The 8364-nt window shown below is 36.9% G+C and overlaps 1 long non-coding RNA gene across 1 annotated transcript in view; it reads left to right on the forward strand.

Moving 5' to 3' along the window:
- Positions 1-8157, forward strand: part of LOC132427971 (uncharacterized) — a 31642-nt gene extending 23485 nt beyond the window's left edge. The window contains exon 3 of the long non-coding RNA XR_009520044.1: positions 8125-8157. This is a non-coding gene — a long non-coding RNA (uncharacterized lncRNA). The remainder of the gene's footprint in view (positions 1-8124) is intronic.
- Positions 8158-8364: the final 207 nt, after the last annotated feature.

Raw genomic sequence — 8364 nt, forward strand, 5'->3', positions numbered from 1 at the left:
TTTGAAAAACCTACTTAAGTAGCATTGTGCTTTTAACCTCATTTGGTTCATTACTGTTTCACTCAACATTGTATTTTTGAGATTTATCCATGTAGCTAAACACAAAGCCAGTTAATTTCTTCTAACCTTTGCATAGAATTCTATTTTATTGGTAGTTCACGTTTAGATGGACGTCACTATGTCTAACTCCTTGCTACTGAAAGCTATGCTTTTCCCAGCTCACAGGTTTACATCTCCGTTTGCACGTGAGGTAGTTTTTGTGGCAGGTACTTGCACACAGGCCTGGGATTGCTAAATCCCAGGGCATCTGCAGCCACAGTTTCAAGAATACTGGAGGCTGTTCTCCAACGGCTCTGTATGCAGGTGGTCCCACCAGCGGCATCCGAGGGCTCTTACTCTCCAACATCCTCTTCAGAGCTTAGTGTTCTGAAGCCTCAAATTATTGACAAACTAAGGACTGTAAAATTGTATCTGGTTTTGTTTTAATTTGCTTCCCCCTGATAATTAGAGAAGTGAGGCATCTCTCTGATTAGTTGTTATGTGAATTACCTATTAATATCCTTCACCCTTTCAAAAAAATTTTAGGTGTCCTATCCCTTTCTTACTGATTTACAGGAACTTCTATATTGTAGAAGTGCTGAAGCTGGCTTAATTCCTTTTCAATCCTCTTAGAAATAGGCTAATTAGACCGCAATCAGTCTATGTCCAGATATGTCGACCCAGAGGTTAGATATAGTTCCCAGAACACCAGTTTGCTTTGACAACTCTGGTTGGATTCTGCATAACTCTCAAGGCTTGGTCTGTCTCTGCAGTCACAATTCAAAGGTCCTACTAATGATGCCTGAGTTGAGGAAAGCCTCTTTCTCAGTACCTCCAGCAAAAATCTAGGACCGAGATCTCATTAACTTATGCTGTACTTTTAACTTTTCCTGATCAGGGAGTAGAATATTCTGATTGACCAGGTTTTGAAAGAGATTCCTATTTGGCATGTCACTAAGTGGCGAAGAGACACTTCCTTCTTGTGTAGAATATAATTCTGCAGCAATACATAAATAAGTACATGTATATTATGAAGATGTATATATTCTTATTCTAATATAAAGAAATTTCCCATCTATCCCCCATCCCATTAAATAAATATATATTAAATTTGATCCGAGGCCTTTTGGCATCTATAAGGATGATAATTTGATTTCTATTCCCGTCTTAATTTATTAAAATGCCAAATATATTCTTTTATTTCCTAAGATGCAGTTCACTGGTGTTGCTCCTCTGAATTCCGCTTGCTCATCAGGTATTGTTATTTTAATGTGATGCTAAAGTCTATTTTTGAATATGGGTCATTTACTATTTTTGCTCTGAGGTTCATGAGTGAATGACTCCCTAATTTTCTTTTTTCTGGGTGTGCTCTTTCTGTCAGATGTTAGTATTATGCTCTATGACAAGAATTTGGAAGATTCTCACTTTCTCACTCCTTACCATTTGCTGGAGTAGTTTAAATAGCATTGGAGTTACTATTGCTTAATATTTTAATAGACTTCAGCTGCGAAATTACCTGGCACTCCTATAGTCAGGTTCATTTTTTTAAAAATTAGTTTTAGGATTTTTCCTCACCTGTATTAATTTAAGCTTTTTTTTTTTTTTTTGATTATACAAAACATTAACATAGAACAAAAGTCAAAACTTTTTTTTTTGGCTACGCCATGTGGCATGCAGGATCTTAATTCCCCAACCAGGGATCGAACCTGTGCCCCGTGCATTGGGAGAGCAGAGTCTTAACCCACTGGACCACCAGGGAAGTCCCAAAACTATTTAAACAGATGTATTCTGAGGATGCTCATTCCCATCCACCTCTTCTCACCCACCCTTAGCAGCTTCTGGTTAATCCTTATGCAAAAGTAAGCACACATATATATAGTAGGTTCTTATTTCTCCTTTTTTCCTATGCAAATGGTGTATATTTTGTATCTTGGTTTTTTCTTTTTCAATCTTAACAACACATCATTAAAATTACTCCATATCAATTCATAGAGCTTTTTCTTTTTTTTTAACATCAGCATATTTTTTTCATAGAGTGGATGACCATTAATTATTTATTCAATCTCCTAGGTATGAGATTTAGGTTCTTTCCATTACTTTGCTATTACAAATAATACCACAATGAATAATATTGTGATTTTTTTCTCTGTGATATTGAAGGTATATATATTCAGGGTAAATTCCTATAAATAGGATGCCTGGTATTACAGGTCTTTGAAAAGAAGGTGAATTCTTAGGTTTCAGTATTTAAGAGTTTGATACATGTTACTTCTACATCTAGATTGTTCTTAGGTGATTTAGGGCTTCTTTTTTGTTCATTTGCTTACCTAATGTATCATGATCTGAAAGATGTTTTATTAGTCTCCTTTTGCTGATGTGCCTTTATTTCTCCTAGTGTTTCTTGTAGATTTTTCTCTGCATTTTGGACCCAATGTTATTTGGTGCACAGGTAGGTATAACTGTAAGATCTGCCTTGAGGATTGTATCCCTCATCACTGTAAAGCACTTTTCTTGACTCATTTTACGTGTTTGTGTCTGAATTGCACCTTGTTTGATGTTGTGACCATGACTCTTGCTTCCCCTTGTCTGCATTTGTGTGTATGGACCTTTGTCCCTTCTTTGATTTTCAACTGTTCCTAGCTGAGTCTTCACTTACACACATCATTCTGTTGGACTCTGCTTAGAATTCCAGCTAAGGGCTTTTCTTTTCGTAGATAGATGTGTACCTTGTTACAAGTTTGATATGGCAAATACATTTTATCTTAGTTACAATGTCATTCAATTGTTTAACACTTCCTTTGTTTTAGTGTATTTCATTAGGTGTAATTGTGTTTATGTGGGGGGCGCGTTCATGTGCACACATATTCTAAAAATTTGTAATATTTGTACAGTTTTTAGGAATTACTTTAACTATAATTGTGTATAATATACTTAATAGTTTAAATCCTCATTTTTGACTAACTTCACAGTATGATAAAGTTAGCTGATTCCCCTTTCTCCTTTCTCCTTTCTTCCTTCTACCACCTGATTTTTTAAAAAAAAATTTTATTAGGAAAAAGTTGTTCCCCATGTATGCATCACCCAGCTCCAAAAATAATAATTAAATCTCGTTTCACCTATATCCCACTCATTTCTCCTCTCCTGTGTTAATTTAAAGCAAATTCAATTCATATCTTTTTTTCCTGCAAACACTTCAGTATGTATTTCTAAAAGACAAGAATTTAAAATATTCAAACAAATATCATTGTTATACCTAAAATAAAAATTAAGGCAGGAGTAAATGATGTAGCAGAACTGGAAGTGGCCTGACCCGAGAAGGGAAGGGATTAGGTTAAGATTGAGCTAACCATTTGGTCAGCATTAAATTTTCCAGTTATATCATAAATGATACAAAAATTTTACCTCAGGATTCAAATAAATCCACATATTTTGATGGGTTGCTGTATATTTTAAGTCTCTTTTAATCTATAGGCTCCAGCTCCCTCATCTCTCTCTCTCTCTCTCTCTCTCCCTCTCTCTTGCAATTTGATTTTTGAAGGCTCTGAACCATTTGTCTTGTGGAGTGTTCCACAGTTTAGATTTTGCAGATTGCTTCCTTGTGTCATAGTTCAACAGGTTCCTCTGGTATCTACATTTCTATAGATAAAAAAATTGGTAGTTGCATCTAGGATATTGATCATATTCAGGTTCTTATTTTGGAGAAGATGTTGGTGGTGGCAAGACTACTTTATAGGTGGTAGCATGCATTATCTTCCATGAAGAGATATGTAATAGCTGAGTGTCTCTTTTTAAGATGGTCGAAGTTGGGGACTTCCCTGGTAGTCCAGTGGTTAAGAACACGCCTTCCAATGCAGGGGACACGGGTTCAATCCCTGGTCAGGGAGCTAAAATCCCACATGTCACCAGGCAACTACTGAGCCCGTGTGCCACAACTAGAGAGAAGCCCATGCGCCACAACGAAAGATCCCATGTGCCGCAACTAAGACCTTACTTAGCCAAAAATATAAATAAATAAATACTAAAAAAAAATAAAAAGATGGTCAAAGTTGTTGATATCCAATGCTTAGACCTATTAATTCACTGGGGGTTGTAAAATAATATTCTAATTTTCTTCTTCTGCATTTATTACCTGGAATACTTCTATAATCATTTATTGTTTGGTTACATAAAGATGGTGGCACAGTTTGTATCAGAAAGAGGATAAATGCTTGACTCATTCCCTTTATTTACTAAATCTTAAGGGAACACTGGGAATAATTGCTTTAGAATATTACATAATCACTCATTTGAATTGAAAGCACAGTAGTTTGACCTTATAGATCTTATCAGATAAATCCTAAGGATACATACACAGACAACTGTAAAGAAATAAAAGTTTCAATAATCATATCATTAGTCTTACTATGGTGTGTATATAATGTATATTATTGGGATAGAGCAAATTAATATGTTAATGTTTTCAGGAAACAAAACTTTCAGAGAGAAAATAGCTACAAATATAAAATCAAACAAAAACTCTGAAATGGGAATATTAACTTGAGCTTATGATATATTTTCTTCTATATTTTAAAAATAGAAACTATGCAAAGCTGTTACTGAGTCCAAGCTCGTACTACTCCCTGCATGGTAGGCCAATAAATCAAGAGACGAATTGTTGGGGCAAGGAATAGTGACTTTATTTGGAAAGCCAGCAGGCCAAGAAGATGGTGGACTAGTGTCCCAAAGAACCATTTACCTGAGTTAGAATTCAGGCTTCTTTTATACCAAAAGGGGTGGGAGTGTGGCTGGTTGTTGCACACTTCTTGGTGCCGGAATCCTTTTTTCTTTCAGCTGTCCAGGTAGGTCTGGTCACAATGTTCCTATAAGCTTCCAACAAGACAAATGTTACTCTGTGTTCTGCAACTTTTTATCTCTGTATGAATGGAAAAGTGTTATACTTTTAAAGGTTAGAGCCTTGAGACTGGGCTATTTCAAGGTGTGGTCAACATTCTCTTACAAAAGGTACAGAGCTCCATGACTAAGCACAGGCAGCAGAGCACAGGGGTTAGAGCTAAAGGAATAGACCCAATATGGAGTCAAGTTTGTTCTTCTCTGTTACAGAGCCTAGTACAAATAAGCACCCTGACCTCCTAGATTATGATTTCTAATGTTATTTCTCACTAATAGGACTCAGGGGTCCTTAGAGGTATGACTAATTCCAGATCTGGATTAGATGAACTTGGGCATCTTTTTATAATGAAAAGCAAGGAAGCTATCAAAGGTTATTGGGGATATGTCAGAAGGATTCAAAAGCCAGCTTGAAGGTGTTCTTACTTGCCAAAAATCAGATGATTTGAGTGTAAAAACAAAACAAAATAAAGCAAAACATCCTGAAATGGATTGAAACACATCAAATATATGAGAATTCATGAGTTCATGATAATACTCCCTTCCTCACTCAAAAAACCAAAACCAAAACCAACCAAACAAACAACAACAACAAAAAAAAAAAACAAACAAAAAACAACCCAGCTCATTGACATTGGTCTCCTTTGGAAGATGCTGAGGAATCAACTGATAATTCAAAAAACAAAATTCTAAATAAGTGAAAACAGTCAAACTATCTTCCTACATTTTCTTTATGAAATACACCTCAGATAAGCAAATATTTGGTAATGAAAAACTCTATGTTCTACATAATAGATAAAATTGATAAATAAAGGAAATAAGGTGAAATTTAGAGTACTGCAATTTTGCAGTTCCTTAAAAAAATTGGTTATAAGCAAACAATGATCAGTGACTGCTAAAACAATTAATTTTAATCCGATTAATCTTAACAAAAAAAGAAATCATCAGACATTTTGTACCTTAATGTGATACAATAGGAAATTCACAACTTCACTTGTGAAGTATTCTTGCAAAAAAAAAATGATTAAACCCCTAAATAAAACTAGTAGTTTACAAAAAACATAAGAGGGAGAGAGATGTGTTAAATGACATCATGGAGATACTATCAGCAAAATTCAGAATATAAGAAATTCTACTGGACAAAAAGAAATGAAAGACAGATGGACAGAAACAAAGAAAGAAGGAAAGGAGGAAAGAAGGAAGGGAGGAAGGGAGGAAGGAAAAGGGAGAACCTACAAAACTTTCTGAGATGATGAAAATATTCTCTATATCTGTGCTGTCCAGTTAGGTAACTGCTAGCCACATGTTAGAATCGAGCACTTGAAGTATAGCTAATGAGACTGAGGAGCTGATTTTAAATATTGTTTAATTTATAAACAATTTATTAAATTTAAATAGCCACATGTGGCTAAGGGCTACCACATTGGACAGCATAGCAAAAACTAAAAAATAAGAGATAAGTCAACTAAATGCAATGTATGGAATTTACTTGAATCCTGAAATAAACAAACCAATAAGATGTTCCAAGTATAAAAAACAATTAGGAACTATTTGGGAAATTTGAAACCTGAAAGGATATTTATATTAAGAAATTCTTGTTGGGCTTCCCTGGTGGCGCAGTCGTTAAGAATCCACCTGCCAATGCAGGGGATACAGGTTTGAGCCCTGGTCCGGGAAGATCCCACATGCCACAGAGCAGCTAAGCCTGTGAGCCACAACTACTGAGCCTGCGTGCCACAACTACTGAAGCCTGTGCGCCTAGAGCCTGTGCTCCGCAACAAGAGAAGCCACCGCAATGAGAAGACCGCGCAGCGCAACGAAGAGTAGCCACCGCTCGCCGCAACTAGACAAAGCCTGCGTGGAGCAACGAAGACCCAATGCAGCCAAAAATAAAAAATAAATTAATTAATTAATTTTAAAAACTTCTTGTTAATTATTTTTAATTAGGTTAAAATATTATGCTTATTTTTTTGAGTCCATATCTTTTAGGCAAAAAAAATGAAGTATTTACGGATAAACCATTATTATATATGTGATTTGCTTCAAAGTGATCTAATGGCGATGGAAGGGAGAGTGTGTGTGTGTGTGTGTGTGTGTGTGTGTGTGTGTGTGTGCGCGCGCACGCGTGTGTGTGTGTGTGTGTGAATGAGGGGCCAAGATTTGATGTGTAATGATAATTGTTGAAGCTGTAGTATTCGTTTCCTATGGCTGCTGCAATAAGTTACCAGAAACTTGGCTTCAAACAGCACACATTGATTCTTCTACACTGTAATTAGTTCCAGAAATTGGAAGTCCCAATAGTTCCACTGAGCTGAAATCAAGTGTTTGTAGGGCATGCTTCCTCTAGAGATTCTAGGGGAGAATCCATTGCTTTCTTTGCCTTTTCTAGTGTTTTGAGTGGCATTTCTTTTATTCCTTGGTTCAGGTCCTACTCCTCTGTCTTCAAAGCCAGAAGCATAGCATCTGCTTCTCTCGGCTTCCATCCCAGGGTCTTCTCTTTTGTCTGAAATCAAATCTCCCTCTTCCTCCCTATTTTAAGGATGTTTGTGATTATACAATAGGGCTTACCTGGATAATCCAGGATAGCCATGCCATGGCAAGATCCTTAATTTAATCACATCTGAAAAGACCCTTTTCTCATATAAAGAAACATTCATGGCTTCCATGGATTAAGGAGCTTGGTGTCTTTGGGGGCTATTATTCAGCCTACCAGACTGCGTGATGTTCATATGGGGATTTTTAAGAAGTATCTATCTATCTATCTATTTTTGCTGCACCGGGTCTTAGTTGTGGCACACGGGATCTTCGCTGCTGCATGTGGGATATTTAGTTGTGGCACGCAAACTCTTAATTGCGGCATGTGGGATCTAGTTCCGGACCAGGGATCGAACCCAGACCCCCAGCGTTGGGAGCGCGGAGTCTTGGCCACTGGACCACAGGGGAAGTCCCCACGTGGGGGTTTGTTATCCTATTCTCTGTACTGTAGTACAGGTTGGAAAAATCTTAAATAAAAAACCAAATTTGTCTGATGTGTATGCATAGCAGTTTGTACAATATCACTGATTTAGATGGGATCTCAGGACCCATAACCCAAATCTTTGTTCTGACAAATTGTGCTGCCACTCGCTTGTCGGGAGCCACAAACAAATCACAGGCCTTGGGGAGTTAATGGCCTAAAAGACTGTTTTCTTTTTGCAGAGCTCTTTTGTTCTTGGTGACTTCTATAAACCTGGAGCCCAATGTTTCTAATGACTGAAGAGGAGATAGTCGTCAGTGTAGACATGTTACTGACTGTTACCTGGGTTACATTTGCCAAGAGACTGGAGGCCCTCTGCTTACACTGATTTTATGGACACAGCCAACCAGTGGAGTAAGTTTTAGGGTTTCCTTTCTGTGATTGTTCTTGTAGCTGCTGTTATTCTCTCTCTCTTTCATGCA

The sequence above is a fragment of the Delphinus delphis genome, chromosome 7, assembly GCF_949987515.2.
Source record: "Delphinus delphis chromosome 7, mDelDel1.2, whole genome shotgun sequence".
Classification (NCBI taxonomy): Eukaryota; Metazoa; Chordata; class Mammalia; order Artiodactyla; family Delphinidae; genus Delphinus; species Delphinus delphis.